General features: G+C 38.5%; 1 protein-coding gene across 1 annotated transcript in view; it reads right to left on the bottom strand.

The window, feature by feature from the left end:
• The window catches only part of NCKAP5 (NCK associated protein 5), a 915,059-nt gene that overhangs the window by 330,390 nt on the left and 563,894 nt on the right, over positions 1-20,775 (bottom strand).

The raw sequence follows: 20,775 nt of genomic DNA, 5'->3' as shown, positions 1-20,775 counted from the left end.
ACAAAATACATAAAGAATTTCTTTAAAGAAGGTTTGATTAACATGGGTCTATTCCAGTTAGGAGAAATATTTCTCCAGTATATTTCCTAAGCTGATACCTGGAAATCTATTTTCTCTTCTTTCTCTTTCATCCCCTATATTAGGAATCTGTCACAAAGTCCTTTAAAATCATTCTTCAGAATGTCTCTGGGTTCTCTTTCTCTTTACCATTCAGGTCCCTATCCTTGGCCTCCTGCATCTATTCTTACGCAAACATCTCCCAATATCCCACTTCCCTTTCGATCACTCCCTTTTAATTTGACACAATGTCACCACATTAATCTTCCTGAAATACCACTTTGATTTCTTTAAATAAATTTTTGAAGTTGACGAATATTACATGAATGCATTTTCACTGTTAACACACTGTTACATCTTTCCATGGTGGTCTTTTCATTGTCAGCACACAAAGATCTACTTTATTCTTTTTAGCTACTTCCTGGTATTTCATGATATGAATGCATCATAAATTATTTAACCCTTCCTCTACTGATGGAACTTAAATTACTTCTAGATTTTTACTCTTTTAAATAATACACATCTTTACACATACATCCTAGTGCACATTAATTAGTATTTCTACAGGTTATATTGCAATGTATATTGTATATTATAATCCTATCTTGTCTCATATACCTACTTCCAATGCCCATCCCCCATTGCCCAAAAGTAAAGAGTAAAACAAACACACCCATTTCCGTTTCCATTTCCAGACATTGTCTCATGTTGTTATTACTTCTTGAAATGCCAAACCCTTGCATCTTCTCATTTCCAACCATCTTTCAAAATCTACTTCAACGGGGCACCTGGGTGGCTCAGGGTTAAAGCCTCTTTTTTTTTTTTTTTTTTTTAAGATTTCGTTTATTTATTTGACAGAGGGAGAGAGAGATCACAAGTAGGCAGAGAGGCGGCGGCGGGTGGGGGGGAAGCAGGGTCCCTGCTGAGCAGAAAGCCTGATGCAGGGCTCGATCCCAGGACCCTGGGATCATGACCTGAGCCAAAGGCAGAGGCTTTAACCCACTGAGCCACCCAGATACCCCAATAAATTAAACCTTTAAAAAAAAAATCTACTTCAAGTTTCAGTACCAAAGAGACATCTTCATTGCCCCCCATTTCTTTGAATTTTTATAGCTGTTCTCTTTATATCATTCATACTATCACTTAAAAATTCCCCACTTTAATGTTCAAATAGCTCATGTATGTATGTTCTGTCTCCTGAAGTAAATTACAGTATTTGGTACAGAACCATGTCACAGATTTTGTATATGCCTCCCTCAGTTATAGATCAAGTAGGTACTCAGCAGATGCTATTATAGGAATGCTTTGTTGATTCATTAAAAAAATTATTAGGTAGTTACTCTGTGCCAGACGCTGACCATGTATATTCTGTGTTTGAATGACCGTGTCCATGGGGCCCATCCATGAGGATACATGGACCAGGCTCTTAGGAGGACACCTGAACTAAATTCAGTGAACACAGTGAGTGCTCTTTTGCCCAGAACCTGAGTTGGCTGTTTCTTCTAGTCCTATTCTGAAGCTTGTATTTTACCATTTTGAAAGACTTGAGGGAAAGTTGACTGATCCAGCTTCTTTCTTTTACTAAAAGCTTCTAGCATGGCAAATTAAGGGCTCCAGGAGGCCAATGAATTCCATGAAGTGGCAAGACCATTACAGTAACCAAAGGAGTATATTTCAAAATGCAAACCTTTCTAATATGATCTAATATGATAGAACTACTTAGCAGCAGAGTGAGGAAATCACAGATAATCTGGGCTCGTCCAAATCCGGACTGTAACTAGGGAAATTCTGCCTCCACAGGGGATGGCACCGAGACACACTCAGGATTTCAGAAGACAGGGGACACCATTATGAGTGCTAAAAGAATGCTTTGTGACTTATATTTATGTGACCTATCTCCTGTGCATCCAGCCAGGAGAGCAAAATCTGTTCCCTATATTTTCATAAGTCTTGTGTTATTAATGATAACAACAAAATTAAATAGTACTTCCAACCTGTCAAAGAACGCTCATCTATTAACCGTTATAATGTATTTGTAAAAGATCATTACATCGATGCAGTAGTTAAGAAAGCAGAGACACAGAAAGTTCAAGGGCTTCTTCATAGCAGCATTTTTAGTTGGGTAGATTAGGACTAAACCACTTTTCCTGACTGTGAGAGAGCAGCCTTTTTACACTAGGCCTTACTTACATCCAGGAAAATATTTAATTAATTAATTAACTAATTAATTAATTTTTCAAATGTTTATTTATTTATTGGAGTGAGAGAGAGAGAGAGCACGAGTGGGAGTGGCAGTGGGAGAGGGAGAGGAAGAAAATTTGAAGCAGACCCTGCACTGAGCAAAGAACCCAATGCAGGGCTTGATCTAATGACCCTGAGATCATGACCCCAATGGAAACCAAGAGTCAGACGCTTAACCCACTGTGCCACTCAGGTATCCCCAGGAAATGATTTTAAATGAAGAAGAATCTTAACTCTTAATGAAGAGTTACCTTGGTGAACATCTATGGATGCTGAACCCAAAAAGGCAAAAACACCATTTCTGACCTGGGAAGTGCTTAAGGTCTGGTAGAAAAGACAAACCAAATTTATATTAAAAAAAAAAAAAACAGTTGTGAAGAAGGGACAGATTCTAAAATATTAAATGATCAGAGCCAATTTTTAATATTTGATTTTACTGTGTGAAAAAAACAAAGACAATCTCTCCAATGGTAGTAGATTTTCCATGCTGTCTGCCAGATCTATCATCAATAAGAAAAGTAATGATAATGGAGATGAGTTGCCCAAGATCAGGCAGTTTGTGTAGGACGGATCAAGGACTGGGCTCTGGTTTTCTAAATACTCATCTACTTTCTTCCCACCTTAGCACAGAAGCTGCAGGTCTTTCTTATTTTAATCTGGTTTTCATTCACTTATAAACATTTCTTTCTTTTTTTTTTTTTTTTTTTTTATTTGACAGAGTGAGATCAGAGGTAGGCAGAAAGGCAGGCAGAGAGAGAGAGGAGGAAGCAGGCTCCCTGCCGAGCAGAGAGCCTGATGCAAGGCTGGATCCCAGGACCCGGAGATCATGACCTGAGCCAAAGGCAGAGGCTTAACCCACTGAGCCACCCAGGTGCCCCACTTATAAACATTTCTTAAATGGGTCCCAAATGTTAGACTCAGTGAAAATAAAATTTTGTCTTTTCTTAATAAGTTAAAATATAATTCTGTCAGTGTATATCTTGCTGAATTATTCCTTCTGTATAATTAAAAGTTCTATGCACAAGTTGTTAGATCAAAAAGAAAAACATCTCTTCACCTTTCCCCATTCTTCTTGGCCTTATATTTAAAAAAAAAAGAAAAGAAAAGAAAAGAAAAGGAAAAAGAAAAAGAAAAAGAAAAAGAGAAAAAGAAAAGAGGTGGGCAGGAAGTTTTTAAATTCTTAAGTAGCCAAGACCCACAGTAACACAGTGAACATTTTTTTTCTGGCACTATTTCATCATTAATTAAAACCAATTACATTTGTAAGCTATAGCTTAGAACAGAGTTACTGAGACCCATCCCAACCTTTGGTAAAAAATTAAGTTGTCTCATCCTTTCATAACTTTTATGAATCTGGTCACAGGGAAAATATTTTGAACCTGATGAGAAGACATTATTATTTATTCCCTGATGACATTTTTTTTAAGTTTTCATTTAGCAAACATCTCTATTTTTTTTCCTGAAAATCAAAGACTGTGAAGGCTTATCTATTGTCATTTGATGCCTGCTGACATTTTACTTCATTTTATTATTTTGATAGCTGATGTGTCTTCACATAGAACAGTTCTATAATCTGTTTTCCAAACGTGCCTAAAAATAAGCTGACTCCTTTTTCCAGGCCAGGTCTAGGAAGAAATTTTCTTTTTTCTCTGTTGTTGTTGCTGGGTTTTTTTGTTGTTGGTTTTTTTTTTTTTTTAAACTGCTGACTGGTTTAACACCACCCTTAATCAATGTCTTCCAGTTATTTTTTATGTATTTAATTATTTTTGGTCTAAACTGTGACTAAAGTCTTTTCTTTTCCTACATACCGGTCAAGTGGCTGTCAACTAAAAAGACATAGGCCAAAATTATACTTGGAGAGATGTAGCAAGTTCTAAAGTATAATATTTTTAAGAAACTAAGTCCTACACAAGTCAGAGAAAAGAAACTAAATTCATATGTCAATAGTGTATTTCAGATAGCACAGGTCGAAATGTAAGAGTTTTTGCCTAATGACACACTAGAAACTGATCAGAATGCTAGACTGAAGTGTTCTTTTGTGACTTCCATGATCAGAGACTCAGTTTAGCATAACTTCATTTTTGACAGAAATAAAAGAAAGTAAAGGCAAAACAAGAAGCCACTCTCTGCAACTCAAACTGATAATTGATGGGGCTCTTTCAACTGAAAGCTGAACTGAGTCCCATTTTAAGAAATACTCTAATGGGTGCTCACTGATTAATCATACAATACATTAATAATGAAATTAACAGTGAAATTACTCAATATTCCCTCATTGGCTTTTCTGTTAGAGGTTGCAAGACCATAACCCATTCATTTCTGCCTTGTTAATTAATGATCTCTGAGTTTCTTTAGGTCCGTGGTTCTGCCTTGTTTAATTTATCTCCAGCAACTGATCATAGCTACTTTTACTGGATCGGTGGTGTGTAAATTCCTTTTGAGTGAATGAGTGAATCTAACAGTTTCTTCCCTCATCCATTTCCTGGCTTCTTTTCATTTCCCCACAGACCTATATGTAAGTCTAAGTGGCCAGAGAGAAGTAGTGAAAAATGAAAGGCATCAATAAGACTGGAGTACATCTTAAGTTGTGACACTTGGGGCTAAAATGCTGGCCTTCTGGTCATTAGCGAAACAAACCAACCATCTCCCAGAAATAGTAACTCCTTGCTCTTTTTGTCACCCTGAATATGCAGTCCACAGTCAGCATGCTTCATGTGTAAGCTCGTTAGCTTAGAGGGCTGGAGCAGTACCCTAATGAGACCAGGGTTCTACATTCAGTCCCTAGCCTGGCTACACTTCAAAGCCACTGGACTCCTGGCTGACTAACCTCTGTGCAGGCAGTCCACTGCTCCACTGGTGGGGCAGAAAGGATAGAATTATCTTAATGAAAAACATATTTTGCATGACCTCCCATATCATTTGCTTTCAATTTCTTTCTCCCATTCTACTCCCATTGCTTTGCTCAACAACCTATCCTACCTCCCCATTTTAACTGCAGTGCAAAGCTTTCTCCAAGCTTTGGAGTGGAGAGAAAAGCCGACTAATTTTCAATTCTAACAGGAAACTGTTCATGTGGAAACTTTGCTGGTTTAGTATAGGATTCTGCCCAACTGAACCAACTCGTTTTCTCAGAAAATGAGAGTTTCCTCACTTAGAAGCTACCACATCTAAGCATGTAAGCAGGGACAATCCCCAGGTCAGCTGCGACTTTGATGTTCTTAACCTGATCTCTGCTTATCCCTGCTGCACTGGTTAGGCACAGTAAATCTACAGTGAAGATAACTGAAAAGTGCCCTGAAACTGAAGCTCACTCTGGATAAATGTCGGAGGGCTGGAATCTCTTATTTCTTTCCTAGATGATATATATTTTTAATTCAGCACAAATTTTGCAAGAATAATACTGTTGCCCAGAAACCACAGTGCTCTAATTCACTCATGGGGCTGCAACACCATTCATAAACAGATCGAAAGGTGCTAGTCCAATTTGAATTACTGCATCATATTCAATTCAGGGCCATGTGTATGTGAGCAGAAAGTGCCGTAAATTTTTCTGTAGGCAGGCTCCTGCTGATTCTGCACAGGAGCTCACTGAATGGGGGGAGGCAGACATGGAGAAGGCAGGGAAGCGGAGACAGGTGCTCAGGGAAGTCCATTCTCCATGTGGAGTTGAAGAGAATTACCTGAATGTCAACAAGCAAATCTCAAATGTTTTTGCTTGACAGTGGTAGAACATGGAGTTTGATTTATGGATTCATGTGACTATAGAGTTCACACTCATCCAGAAAGAAAAAGAGACAGAGGGAGAAAGCTACATGTGCAAGTGAGTGTCAGAAAGAAGTGTAGCTTGGTAGTTTCCACTGTCCTAGTTAACACTTTGAAGGCAGGGTTTGCACTATATCCCAAGAATCCCTAAGAGGTCTACAAAACAGGTCACTTTCCTTAATGGAATAAAGGTTTTAATTAAGGCAATAATTGTTAATTATTATGATGATCATGTTTAATAGTTAACAATTCAAATAACCACCCATGTCTAGTCTCAGGAGCTAACCTACTGAACTTCTAAATCTATCCTTGTTATGTGTCCTAAAAGAATTCTTTGAAATAATGAATTGTCACAAATAAACCCAGAGGTAGTTTTTTTCAAAAATTTTCTTGAGTAGTCCAAAGCACAAACGTTCTTTCAGTCTGATATGACTCAGAAAAGACTTTGGATTGCCAAGATAAGTACTTTTAATATAAATGTATTATTTGGGGGATAGATCTTTATAGCTCAGTATTCAAATATTAGGGGAACTCTGAAGATAGCAGTTTAATTTATTATCAGCCCTCAGTATTTTTTCTTTTTGGCCACTGTTGATATGAAAAATAAAAAAAAATTGCATATAACATGAGAATAGTCACTGGATTTTAATCAGAGGCTATTCTGTTCTATAAAACTAATGTAGCAACTTGGAGCAGCATTTTTCCTATTTCTTAAAATGAGAATTTTATCATTTTACCTTAGTCAAAGAATAATACAATGTGGATCAGACAATCACGGTTTCTTTCTTAATATCCACTGGGCTCTTAGAAGTTTAAATACAGCAATATAATGATGTTAGATACTCAAAATGAGGCTCACCATGTTTCAGACCTTACATCGTTCTCTAGGGTTGTAACTATCTCCTCATCAGACAGTTATAACCCCAAAGAATACACCAAACAGATGATATTCTATTTTCTCATGCTTCAGGATCTGTTTGGTATTTGACCCAGAGAAAATTAATAATTGAGTGAAATGATTAGACCTGGTTCTCACTGGCAAACTCATCTTGAATTTGAGTCTCATTTTCTACACCTTAAAGAGCTTTTCTTCTTTTGAACCTTCACAAGTGTTATGTCATTAAAGCTTACAGAGATAGAACCAACAGTCACACTGGATCTGAATAATGTACAAAGCAGAATAGTAAGTAACTGGCAGCAATCTTTTTTTTTTTTTTTCTTGGGGGAGGGTGATTGTGTTGGAGAAGGGCAGGAAAATCCAATTGGCCATAAATGGAATCAAACTGTAGTGTTAAAGTCTCTGGACAAAATGGTTTAATTGATGTAAAGAAGTACATTATGAATCCATAAAACTGGCTTCTGTAGCTTCATGAAGGCCAGTAGGACATTCTTCACTGGGCTTGCTCTTTAAATCACATACTTCTTGTGACGTTTGATCCACAATATTTCAGAATGGCTTCTCTCAAGCAAGCAGATATTACAAAAGCATAGTACAAGCAGAGAAGTGGTGTTCATCAAATCTTCTCCCAACCTAACTCCTGTGGCATAACACAGTAGGTATATCTCAGTTCTTGGTATTCCCTAAAGTGGCAGAGTTAGGTCTGGGGGCAGATAATCTTACCAGCCATGTAACTTAGGAAAAAAAAAATCACATTTTCTGAGCTTCAGCATCCTTGTCTACAAAATGGGTGTTTCATGCCAGTTCTCCTTATCCCAGAGAGAGGTTAAGACAAAATGTAAAATGTTATATACATTGGTGCTTGTTTTTACTGTGGTTTTAAAGATAGTTCTTTCAGAAATCAAGACAATTTGAATTAGATCTTTTGGCAGTGACATGAGAAGGGCAGGGAACAGGCTCCTTGGGAGTATCAGCCAAACAAATTAGGACTTTATGGAGGCACCGACCTTCTTTGTCTTTTTTCAGAAAGGTAGAGATAAAGTACCTCTCCCCAAAAGTTTCAGACAACAACAGGTTTGGAGGATAAGCTACTGTGTTAGTCATGATACAACAGGATATGTTCAAGTAACAAACCCAACAGCTCTCTTACTTAAAAAGTAAATTTCTTGGGCACCTGGGTGGCTCAGTTGGTTAAGCAACTACCTTCGGCTCAGGTCATGATCCTGGAGTCCTAGGATCGAGTCCTACAGCAGGCTCCCTGTTCCACAGGGAGTCTGCTTCTCCCTCTGACCTCCTTCCCTCTCGTGCTCTCGCTCTCTCTCACTCTCTCTCTCAAATAAATAAAATCTTAAAAAAAAGAAAGTTCCCGCTAAAAATTTTAAAAAAATTAAAAAAATAAAATAGATTTCGTTTTGTCACAAGGTCTGAGCACTTGTGACAGCCAACTATCCTCCAGGGGTAGAGTGGCTCAATGTCCTTATTTCCCAAGACAGTCCAGTTTATCTCTGTTGTGCTGGCATAATTATTAACAACTCTTTTTTTTTTTTTTTAACTCCCAAGATATCCTGGTTAGATGCTAAATATTATAATCTCCCTGTCAACGGAATAACTCAAGTATTTAGGCTTCCCTACCTTTTCAACATGAAGCCTTCATCATAGCTGGGAAAAGAGAAACTGGAGAATGTTGTAGGGATCTTTACTGCCTCAATCCAGAAGTGTCACTTCAATTTGGAGATGAATGGTCAGAACTAGTCACATGGACCAACTAATTGCTAGGGCTGGTGGTAAATTTATTTTTCTGAGAATCCAGCAAGGTGAAGAGAACCAGTTACTGGTGCTAATATTATGTCTTCCATACTTGTATTGTCAGAATTGAAGACATACGTGGAACCACCTCCCAGTGACTGCCTACCTTGCCTGTGTGACTGCACAAAGTTGTCTCCAGGTAATGCAGTGCCCAAACTCAAGAAAGACAAGAAGTATCTTGTTGGTCTCTTCTTACCAGGTGCTACTTATCTCCCTCTGCTAGGCAACTGAGTTGTTGCCATTGAAACTCCTCTCACTTCCCAGTGAGGTACTGATTGTCACCCTTCTTTCATTCATGCCAAATTGATTGCCAGCCTTTGCAATTAGTCTCTCTTAGCATTCTGAATGACACAAATGTGTTCCCTCTGATTAAGGAATCTTCAAACAAATACCTTCAAAGTCTGCTTTGCTTTGAAGAACACACTATCAAGCTTTAGCATTACAGAGGTTAGTCATGTTTTTGACGCAGTTCATTTTATAGTAAATATCTATCAACATGGAAAAACAGCCTGCATGTCCACAAAACTTTTGTAACCTTCCAAGTTTTATTGGCAAGAAAATGGAAGAGATGGTTTCTTAGTGGTGTTAGTGGATGGAGACATCTAATGTTTCACTACTCTTCACCCAATAGTCCTTGTTTAAAATATCATCACAATTTAAGGTATGGCAACAACAGGCATGTTTGATTCTTAGAAATTCTGAACTGTAGGAACTTGTCAAGATTTGGCAGGTAAAAAGTGAAAACTGGGGAAAAGAAGTCAATTTAAAATCTGTTTCTAGGCTAGATTAAAAACAAACAAAAAAGGAAGCATCAGAGTAATACGGCTTCCATATTACTTCCCAGAGTAACACAACACTGGGATGTCATAAGAATGCATTCTGTCAATCATCATAATCATCTAGTATTTGGATAGAGATGTTTCTGCCAATTATCATAATGAAAAGGAGATTCACTGCTTTCCCTCCTTGCCTATCCAAGTATCCTTCAGGCTCCAGACTAAGTCCCCACTCCTACTTTCCTGATAATTCTGGCCCATAAAATCTCTCCCTAGTCCACTGAAAATTATTTTCCTGGGACATTCTGCAGGAAATCACCAAGGGTTCTCATTAGAAGTTCAGATTCCCAGGTCCACCTGAGACCCAATAAATCAGAATCTCTGGGAGTGGAGGCCAGGAATCTGTATCTTTTATAAGCATATTCTTACACATTAACCCACGAGAATCTATGTCTTATTCTCATGTCTTCCCCCAAACACTTACCCATATACTAGTGGCACTGTTAAATATCATAAAAAAATTTTATGTCCAGGTTTCTTAGTTTTACAACTATTTTGTTAGCTTGTTAGGGGCTCCAGTGTGTATCTCATGTCTTTGTCTTTTTAATTTTTATTTTTCAAGATTTATTTACTTATTTGAGAGAGAGAGGGAGAGAGAGAGAGAGGATGCATGTGAGTGGGAATAGAGGGAGAGAGAGAATCTCAAGCAGATTCCACGATGAGCATGAAGCCCAATCCAGGGCTCGATCACATAGCCCTGAGATCATGACCTGAGCTGAAATCAAGAGTCAGATGCTCAACTGACTCAGCCACCCACATGTCCCTCATGTCTTTTTCTATTACCCAAATCATGCAGTGCAGAATCAATTTAACCTTGGTGTGTGGAACTTCCCTAAACTGTGGAGTTACTTCATTTGGGGTATATACAATGTTGAAAAACAGAGGGAAAAACATATTTAGATGAAACTAATTTTATTTCCAATGGCAGAAAACTTAAAAATAACACCTTCTGTGATATGAATAATTATTCTCTCATTTATTCATTCACTCATTTACCACCTCATTCATTTATATATTCCTTTATTTGATAATCATGTTTACAATGTGCTTTGTGCTCTAATTAGCAACGTGAGTAAAGAAAAACTGCTGAGTGTGGGGCACAGGCAGACCACCAGTTACCATACAGTGTGATCAGTGACAGAAGAAAATGTCATGGAGGTAAAGAGATATAAGAGGCTAAGAAAGGCTCTTGGGAGGCATTGCTCCTGGTTAAATTTTGGGAAATGAATAAGATTTGGCTTGACAGAGAAGGGATTTGCAAACACAACTACTGATTTGGTTTGTCATTGTATATTGCTTATTATGAGTTTTCTTAATGAGAAATATACTTTAAATGTGTGCATACCAGTCTACAGGTCAACTGAAAATAAGAGTGCTCCATTTTAGTTTTGTATACGTGTTGGCATTTTAATCAAATGGCAAAGCATTTTACATCATTGTTAGCCAGATCAGTTAAGGCTTTTCCAACTGAATTATGTACATTGAAAGTTACCTTCATTGAGTCATAATAGTTTATTAAATACATTTCAAACAATGTCAACCAGAGCCTCTAGGTAATGCTTCCCTGTCTCATTATGTTCCCTATACGTGTATATTTTCTCCCAATAATTTGAGGTATTTAGGTTTTCTCCAGTATTTAGTGTATGTCCTTCTTAGCCTGGGCTGTCTATGAGAAAACAAAGAACAGCCATATCAGAATATCTGTTGCTAAGAAAAAAAAAAACAAAAACAAACTGCTCTGATAAAACTAATACCAATAACTGTAAAATTCCCCAGCCACAAGGTTGACATTAAATAAAAGCCAATTGTCTTAAAGTATTTCTTATCATAGAATACAAGTTTTATATAGCACTTTTATTGCATGTTCCTGCCCAGTGAAATAGATGTTGAAAAATACAGTGACTTTAGGCCAAAATAGTGTCCATTTATCCTTGAATTGTCAATGCTACAAAATGAAAGCAAGGTTACTTGGAGGGAGAAGGCAGAGAACCTATATATTGAAACTACCTTCAAAAAATAAATTTTCTTTGATAAGTAAAAATATCGGAGACAGAAGCACACTTTTCAGATTTAGTATAAAAGAAAAAAATAGCAGAAACTAAGCAAAGATAAACACTCACAATCTGTCAAGTGATAAGATTTTTGAAATGTAATTGATGAGTGATAACATAGTTCACTCTTGAACAACACAAGGTCTAGGGGCACCAACTCCCCCCAAACACACTGGAGAATCCATGTATAACTTTTGATTTTGTGTAACTTAACTAATAATAGCCTACTGTTGACTAAAAGCCTTACCAATCATAACAACAGTCAATTAACATGTTTTGTATATTATGCATACTATATACTGTATTCTTACATTAAAGTAAGCTAGAGGAAAGAATGTTATCAAGAAAATCACAAGGAAAATACATCTACAGTACTGCACTGTATCAAAAAAAAAATTCATGTGTAAGTGGATCCATGCAGTTCAAACCCCTGTGGTTCAAGGGTCATCTGTGCCCTATGCTGATTTAACTACTAGAAAATACCATGACACCATGCATAGATATATACAATGTTAACGGTCTTTTATCTTAAATCTGTGCTGCCTTAAAATGTTTAGATCTATGGTCAAAGTCCTTTTCCTGCTCCCTCCATACAAACACAAGAAACTGAGGACCTTGGCTTCCTGTCCATCCATGTGGTTTTATTGTCATATTGGCAAAGACTATAAACCCACACTAAACAAATGTCAGAAACCAAGTAATAAGCAGCACATTAAACTTTCTTCCAATCATCCCTGACTCCCACATACAAAGAAGAGGAGCACATTTAATTGTGAAGTGCAGAGACTTCTTCCAGATTGGGAAGGAGAGGGAAAGGGTTCCTTCTGCAGCCGGCTAGAACGTGAGTCCCCTAGGACTTAATTATCTCTCTCTTGTTAGGCTATAATAGGGGCTGTAAAATGATATCGCAGTTTTTCTACAGTCAAGAAATTGATTAGTAAAGTTGCGTAACTCAAATGTCGATGTTCTTTTTATGTATGAGTGTGGCCCACAACCACAGCCTGCAACAGAAAGTTGTCATTATCACCCAACAGTTAGTAAATGTAGCTATTTGGGGCAGGAAGCACCTCGATACAGGAGGACGTTTGTTTCCACACTGACTTTGTTGTGTTTTAGTGATGCTTATTTCCAGGTTTTTTACGCACATAGATTGGATGATTATCACTCTGTGAGAAACAATGCTGTTGTCCTTGCTTTGAAACACTATACTCTCTGGGGGAATTCGATATGTTCATGATCATCTCAGTGCCAATGCCAATTAGAACATTCATAGATGTGGAGGCATCGGAGCCCTTTCTGCCACGGCTACTACCAGGACCCTGGATTCCATCTTTCCCCGTATCTCCTGGACCTTTGCTCCCAACCTGCCCTTTGGACAGCTGTTACATCTCTCGTCCCAAGAGCACCTATTTTCATCAAATGTCAAACTAACATAAACTTCCTCCAAATGGAAACTTCTGTTGTCCCCACTCTCCTTTTGCAATTTATCCATCATCTTTTCCCTTTACCCTTTACCACCTGTAGTTTATCTATTCTGCTTTCACGTGTTTCCCCACCAAATCCACCCCAACAACTGCCTTTAATCTGACTTCTGTCCTGACAACCATGCTCAGCGTGGTTTCTCATCATCAACGGACCTGAAATCACCACATTTAATACTGCTTTCAGAGTCTTTTGGGTTGAGCAATTTGCCTGCATTGGCCACCTCTTCCTTCTCAAAGTTTCATTTCTATGACCTCTCTGACTACATTGTTCAGGTGCCCTTCTTCACTATCTGAACACTCGCTGCTTCCTCCTGGCATCTCCTTCTTCCACCACTATACCTCATGGCCAGGATCTCAGTCTTTGCTCTCCCTCTCCTGCCTATCTCTCTCTCTGTCCACCTTTCTCTCCATTCTCATATGTACCTCCTCCTTTGCTTCAGATTTCCAAATCTAAATCTCCAAGCCTACATCTGGCTTTCCAGACTTTCTCCACTTGATGCTCCACCAGAACCTAATACGCATTTGCCCATCACTACATTGTCCCTAGGCTCTATTCCCTGTCCTGTCTTCTCTCTTGGACCCTGGGCAGCCTTGCCAGCCTCTCTTATGCTTTCCCCGCTGGCTCAGCATCAGGAAGCCCGGGAACTGCTTCTTCCCAGACCCAACTGCCAGCTTTCTGTTTTGTGAATGAGGTGCACTCACAATATTTTGGAAGCTGAAAGGCAGCATATGTTTTTCCTCCCCTGCCAACGGTGGCACAGACCATGTGGGTCTGCCACAGTTGGCTGGACTCTGCGCTCCCTGTCTGTCACCTGTTTCTGGGCTGCACAGCTGCTGCAGTTCACACAGTTTCTCCACCTTTCACAGCATCAGCAACCTCCTTACTGGACCACAAGCCCAGCTTGATCTTGACAGCTAATAGAGGCACCCTGACTTTTGCTCCTGGAAGCTTCTGTTTGTCTTGCAGGCAGGTACTTCTGTGAATTAAATCCCTCTGCACAGCAAGTAGACTGACAGGTCTCTTTTCCTGACTGATACTCATATCATCATCCCTAGTCAGTTGGAATGAAGGGTCTGCAGCTTCTCTTCAACTATCCTCTCCTTTCCACCACTTCCCTAGTGCTGCCAATTCTTTCTCTTCAATACCCTCCTCTTTCCTTGACCAATGTCCCTCCCTATACTAGGTTTCATTTCCTGTTCTTAAACTTCTTTGAAAGTCTTCTAACCAGTTCTCCTATCTAGTTAGGCACTTTACCATCCCCATATGCTGTTAGGTGGGGATGGATAATCTTCTTCAAACAATCATTCTTATTGTTTCAATAATTTAGTTGAAAACCTTGCATGTACCCATTCTTGCTGCATACAGGACAATGAGTGAACCACAGAGCAAGGCATTTGAAACACCTCCTTCTTCCTATGGCCTTACTTCCCCCCTTTTCCTCCTCACATACTATCTGTGCAGTCATTCCTGGCCATGTGGCATTCATTCTTGCAATATACTCCTTCGAGCCTCCAGACCTTCTTCTTATATTCCCTTCTATAAGGTGACTCCCCTCTACTCCCAGCAAAGCTCTTCAAATCCTTTAAGAATCAGCTCAAATGTCACCGGAAATCCACATATCTGAATGGATTCCCGCAACATTCTGAACCTAACCTATACATCTCATCAGACTCTACCAATTTTTGCATCTCAGCAGGTGTGCTGTCTCTGCAGGACATCACAGGTGCCACATAACCTTTATTTGAACTGTATTCTCTACACTAGGCTTAAATCTCTGGTTTGGCAAATTGTGAAAACCAGGAAAACATGGAAATGAGTTATTGACCATGTCTGCGACCTAGACTTGATATTAAGATCTGGGCATGAAGGTCTTACTGAAATGGAAGACTTACCTATTCGGTATTTAATACTGTACTCCAGTGGACCCCCTAAATCTCTTTGCCAAAGTACAGTTTTGCTGTGACTGCCACTTGAAATTAGTGGATCATGAGATCGCAAACTTTTCTCATGTTTAATTTTTCCATTTCAAGACCTTCTGACTTATAAGCAAGATTCTAAATGTGTAAATGCATATATATATGCATATATACATGTATGCATGTATAGTTGGAACCATATGAAAGAAATTTGATATTTAGTCATTTTTGATCTGTAAAATGAGTTTTATATCGTTCGATCTAATAAGACATTAAGAGGATTTTTGTTGCATAGTTCCTTTTCATAACAGGCTTTGCTTTATGTAGTAAGGCATAATAAATGAGTGCACATAAAAACAGATACACCTCATGGGAAAGGGCTTTGATAATGAAAACAATAATGGAAAATACTTATTGTGCACTTACTGTATACCATCCATCATGGTAAGAATGTTACATAAATTATCTCTTTCTGTCTCCCTTTGTTTTCTTATGATAACGCAGTTTTAATCACCATTCGATGAAAGAAAAACCTATTGTTTGCAGTATCTGGTCAAGGTTACATAGCTACTAAGCAGGGGAAGAATTTGAAATAAGGAAGCTTATTCTAGAGTTGCTACTTTTGACCATATTTAAAAAAATAACTATTTTTCTCCTGGAGTCTTTTTGTTTCCTTGGTTCCTTCTGGTAGTAGCATGAAGAAGAGTGAAGAGAAATAAAACTCAAGGAAGAACTCAAATGTCACCTCCTCTTCAAACCATTCCTTGTCCCCTGGGGCTTTGATCTGCTTATTGTATTTCTCTATAGTCCTTTATCTTTTTCCCCCATATGTTTGACTTAACATATATTGCCTCCCTTCATAAATCTATATACATAATTAATTTTCCCAATTCAATTGTAAAGCTCTGATAGGACAGTATGTCTAACATACTTCATTTCTCAGAGCAATGGACAGTCACTTTTATTTCCATCCAAACACAATCCACCCATCCATCAATCAATCTAGTAATTATTGGGTGTTAACACTGCTGAGTGTAAAGAACACTAAGATAAAAGATCCGGTCTTTACTCAAAAGGAGCTTACTACTGGTGCCTGAATGGCTCATTCAGTTAAGTGGCTGCCTTTGGCTCAGGTCATGATCCCAGTGTCCTGGGATCGAATCCCGCACTGGGCTCCCTGCTTAGAGGGGAGCCTACTTCTCCCTCTCCTCCAGCCTATGGCTCTGCCTATTTGTGCTCTCTATTGTTCTGTCAAATAAATAAATAAAATCTTAAAAAAAAAAAAAAAAAGAGCTTACTACTATTTCATGGGGGCATGAACAAGTGTGTCAACACTAACAACGGCCAAGGTTGCATACCATGAGAAAGCAGAGTGTGGCAAAGTGAAACACTGAAACACCCAACAACAGATGAGGAAGGTACCTCACAGTGAGATTTAAAGAACTGATACTGTTTGGGGGAAGCCTACAGAGGTAAAGGAGGATTAGCCAATAGGAAAACTTAAGAAAAACATACCCGGAAACAGGGAACAGTGAGTACAAAGGCACAAAAGAGCCTGGAATATTTGGATCCCTTTAAGTGTTTGTTCTGGTTCAAAATAAGGAAATGGGGAAGAAAGTTGGGGGAAAGAAAGGAAAAAGGAAGAAAATAAAAATTGCCCTTGAATTTTACAAAAATTCACGCAAAAGCAAAAGCAGTGGTCCCAAGCCAACCAATAAAACCAGATAAACCCAGAGCATCTGTTCAGTGGCCAGACTGATGTCAATGACCTCAAGGCCCAGGCCTATACACGAGAGACCTTGGTATGTGGGAGGTAAAAGAGTCAATATCACATGAAATCTGATGATTTAGAATGGATTTGGGAAAGTTGGAAACACAGCCACATACACAGCCTCCTTTTCATCACCACAAAAGCTGATGAAAACAAAGATGGTCCCATTTCTACCTGCTTTGGTAACAGCAGCTCTTTAGCTGAACAGATGGTACGTTTGACCAAAGTCTGATGGAAACAAATCTTCATAGGCCTTCTGCACTAAGAAATAATTTAGCAGCCTTCCCCAGAGGATTGGCATGTCCTTTGTCTAAATACAATATAATACAAAAAAAAAAAAAAAAAAAAAAAAACCCAAAACTGGTCTTTTGGAATTCCTAACTAAATAGTCTTAATGCTATAGAAGAAAATGTGGTCTGACTACTATCCAAAATGAATCCTAACAAAACAAGAGGAGGTTTTCCAAGTCTGGACATGTTGCTAACAACATTTGGTATAAGGAAGGATTTTGTTATATTTCTTAGAAGTATGCATCTGGAAGGTTCAGGAAAAGGATAGCTGACTCTGGACAATAGAACAGAACTAATGGCCACATCCAAGGTGATCAGCTTCACAGAGAAGTCATCTGCTCACCTAACTAAGAAAATGCATTTTGACAGGAAATAAGGAGATACAGTAATGCAATATTTATGGATTGCAACTCAAATGAAAACACCTTTTAATATGTAATAGAATGATATAACAAATTTATAATGCCTTTTCCATTTCATAAATTTGCATTAAATAATGACAAAGAGCAAGAAAACTACCCCATTGTTAACTGATTGATATGCCGTGTGAAATGTGTTCAATATTTATATTCTTTCCACACCAATCTTCCATTTTTATTTATATGAACATTTCCTGACAAACATAATATGAACAATGTCTACAGAATTTTTATTAACAAAGTGCTAAGACAATACTGTCGTGCCTATATAAAACCACCTGTTAATGTCTGATGTCAAAACCTATTTATATATACTTTTTTCCTCCCCATGTTTTCTGAAGGCAATCATTTCCCATTAAATTAATCCTCACCACCTTCAAGGCATTGAGCATTCTTCTGGCATTTTACATTCTTTGGGAAACCCCTGGGTATTCAGATTCATTATGGAAATACCTAAAACCAAAGCAGGGTCAGGGTTTAGAAGTATAATATACCTTTCCTTTCCTAATATAGAACCAGAGGGCTATGCACAAATACAGTATTTCATTTTGCAATTAAGTTCAGGTGAATTATTCAAACTTCAAAATGTGAAATATGCTATGGTTACCATTATTCAAACCCCAGTAATTCTCCTTTTTTTTTTTTTTGAATAGAAACATAGCTGAAGGTGCCTGATTAGTAACGAACAGAGAAAGGCATAGCATTTTTGCCTGCAGATTCTAAAGAAAAATTTTTTGAACAGTTTAAATCTTCCTCACTTTACTAGACTGTAGAATCATTGCACTGACAAATCCCCATGCTCCAGGACTTTTTGGTTCAAGTTTTTCCCCTCTCCCCTGCCCTGTCTCCACACTTTGCGAGCAATAACACTGAAAAAAAGTTTCCTGGGCTGAAACATAAGCCCCAGAATATAACTTTATAATCAAAATCATTGCTTTGCAACAGGTACTACCTGTCACCTACCACTTAATTTCTAGGGGTCATCTGAGATGGTAAAATAAAATATAAGAGCAGCAAATCAAAGCTCTTAAAGAAAGGCAAGGAAGAGCAAGGTGGGGAATCTTTTCAAACCTTCCTGAGCTCTGTGACTCAATCCAAGCTCTCCAGGATGCTTTCCTTGACCTTTCATATCTTGCTCATTTTTTCAACCTAGCAACTTCTCAAGCATTTGCTGTCCACAACACTATTCTCTCACTCATGTCTTGTCTTCCAGTGTTCCCTGCAATTGTCCTGGGTGTGTGTCCTGCTGATATCCCAGCCCAGACAGAATGTGGACATCTGACTTTCCTTCTCCCCACGTCACCTTGGAGAGCACAGTGTCCCCCTATTCAGACAGTGGCTACCAATCAGGTTGACTTAGAAAGCCACATAGAAGAAGCCTGAGGTCTTATGGGCAGCTGTCCTATTTTCTTTTTGTTTTGGAGGCAAGCCTCAACCACCAGATTATCTACATGTTGGCTATTAGGGTGTTATCTTCCTCAAGAGACAACACATTATTTGCATAAGGATCACGATGAAGAGGAGAAGTTCAAAATGTCTGGTACTACTATCTCTAGTTCCAGAAAGCCAGGCTTCGACTTCTGCTAGATTTAAAAGCTCAGCATCTCAGTATCCTCACTTCTAGGACAGGACAGACACCATATCTTATAGGAGGTGTGAAGAGGACAAGAGTTTAAAGGATGTAAAGCACTTAGAACTGTACAAGTGCTCCTATTGTTCTTGTTCCCATTAGCATGTTATCACTTACTCTGGGGTCTAGAATTAGCAAAAGCCCTTGAAAGACAGGTTCCTAAGGCTCTTCTCCAGTTTGCTTTTTTGTGGGTATTCGGAGACAGGAAGAACACAAATCTTCAGCTATAGCAACTGAAAGGAAATTTTATCTTAAAAAGAAACCAACTCATGGTTGGCATTATACCAAGCCACAGAAGAGTCCTATGAAGTATGAGGAGTGAAGGGTATCTAAAAGGCTTCCAACCCTCTAGCCTGGTTGATTTTCAGGAGTCACCCATGGGGTTTCTCTTGTAAGCTTAAATTATTTTCTACTAAAATACAAAGACTCTTGGAAGGACAATATATTAATGAAGAAAATGGGCCGAGCCATAGGAATGAAGATAAACCTGAGGTGTGATTTTATTTCTTCTGTTTTTCTACTATGCTGTATGATACCATAGAATTCACTTAACTTCCCTTTTAGCAAGTATAAAATACACATACCTTATTGAGTTGTAATTCAGAATGGAAATCCTATAAGGAAACCACATAGTAGAGTGCCTGGTATACAGAAGGCACTCAATATGTTGTAGTTCCATTTATTTTTATGATTTCAACTCACTGTGAATAGTTTACCAGATTATTCTGAAGCAAATATTAATTGACAGTGAAAGGTAGCAGAATATGCCTCCACTGTTTATAACTGAGGTAACTCAAGATGTGCCACCCCAAAATACAGTGCTTTGGTATACTGATTATTCCGAGCTGTAGGCACATGAAAAATGGCAAATTCAGGATGAGGTTTTCTGTGAACTCCTCTTATCTGTCTAAAGACAGATCTTCTATAAGCAACTCAATTGTCATCCGTTCCCTGTGTGGGAGTCTCATCAGCCACAGAAGACTGACTCTCAGTGCAGAGGAGGAGACTAGAAGCCCACACCACATCCAGCCCGACTTTGTCACACTATCATACCTCCCATCTATTCTTCTAAGTGTCCCTTCACCTTTCCTAAAAATCATTCAGTCTCCCCTAAGACCCCTACATCCCTCCTGCCCTTTCCCTAGTAAGATGATATTCAGTCCTGAATTCTAAAGCCACTTCTTTGAGTTATCCATTTTCCTTGAGTATCTCCCATGTAGACACAAGGTATACATGTTAAAAAACTTCCACTCATTTTTCTCTTATCAATCTGCCTTTTATATAAGAACTTTATTGCAGAAAGGTAGAGGGAAAGTTGTTTTCCCTCCAATACAGTAAGATAATTTGATACAGGACACAGAGAAGAAAAGAAGAGGGTACAGGCCAGAAGTGTGGGAGAATCGTAGCACCAAGAGGCTAGTATAAGCAGAAGACACTACAGTTGAAGCAAACTTCCCCTGCTCTGAATGCCAGGGCCTGACCTGCATGGGACTTTGTCTCTCTTCACACTGTTTCACACCTTAATTAAAGCCTCTTAATTAAGTTCAGGAAAAGAGCCCTTCGAAAATTAAGCCCTTGACTCTGGTTATTCCTTGACCTTGCATTCCTAGAAA

The sequence above is a fragment of the Lutra lutra genome, chromosome 3, assembly GCF_902655055.1.
Source record: "Lutra lutra chromosome 3, mLutLut1.2, whole genome shotgun sequence".
In the NCBI taxonomy this organism is placed as follows: Eukaryota; Metazoa; Chordata; class Mammalia; order Carnivora; family Mustelidae; genus Lutra; species Lutra lutra.
The sequence above is the reverse complement of the archived record's forward strand: the minus strand, read 5'-3'. Positions and strand labels throughout refer to the sequence as shown.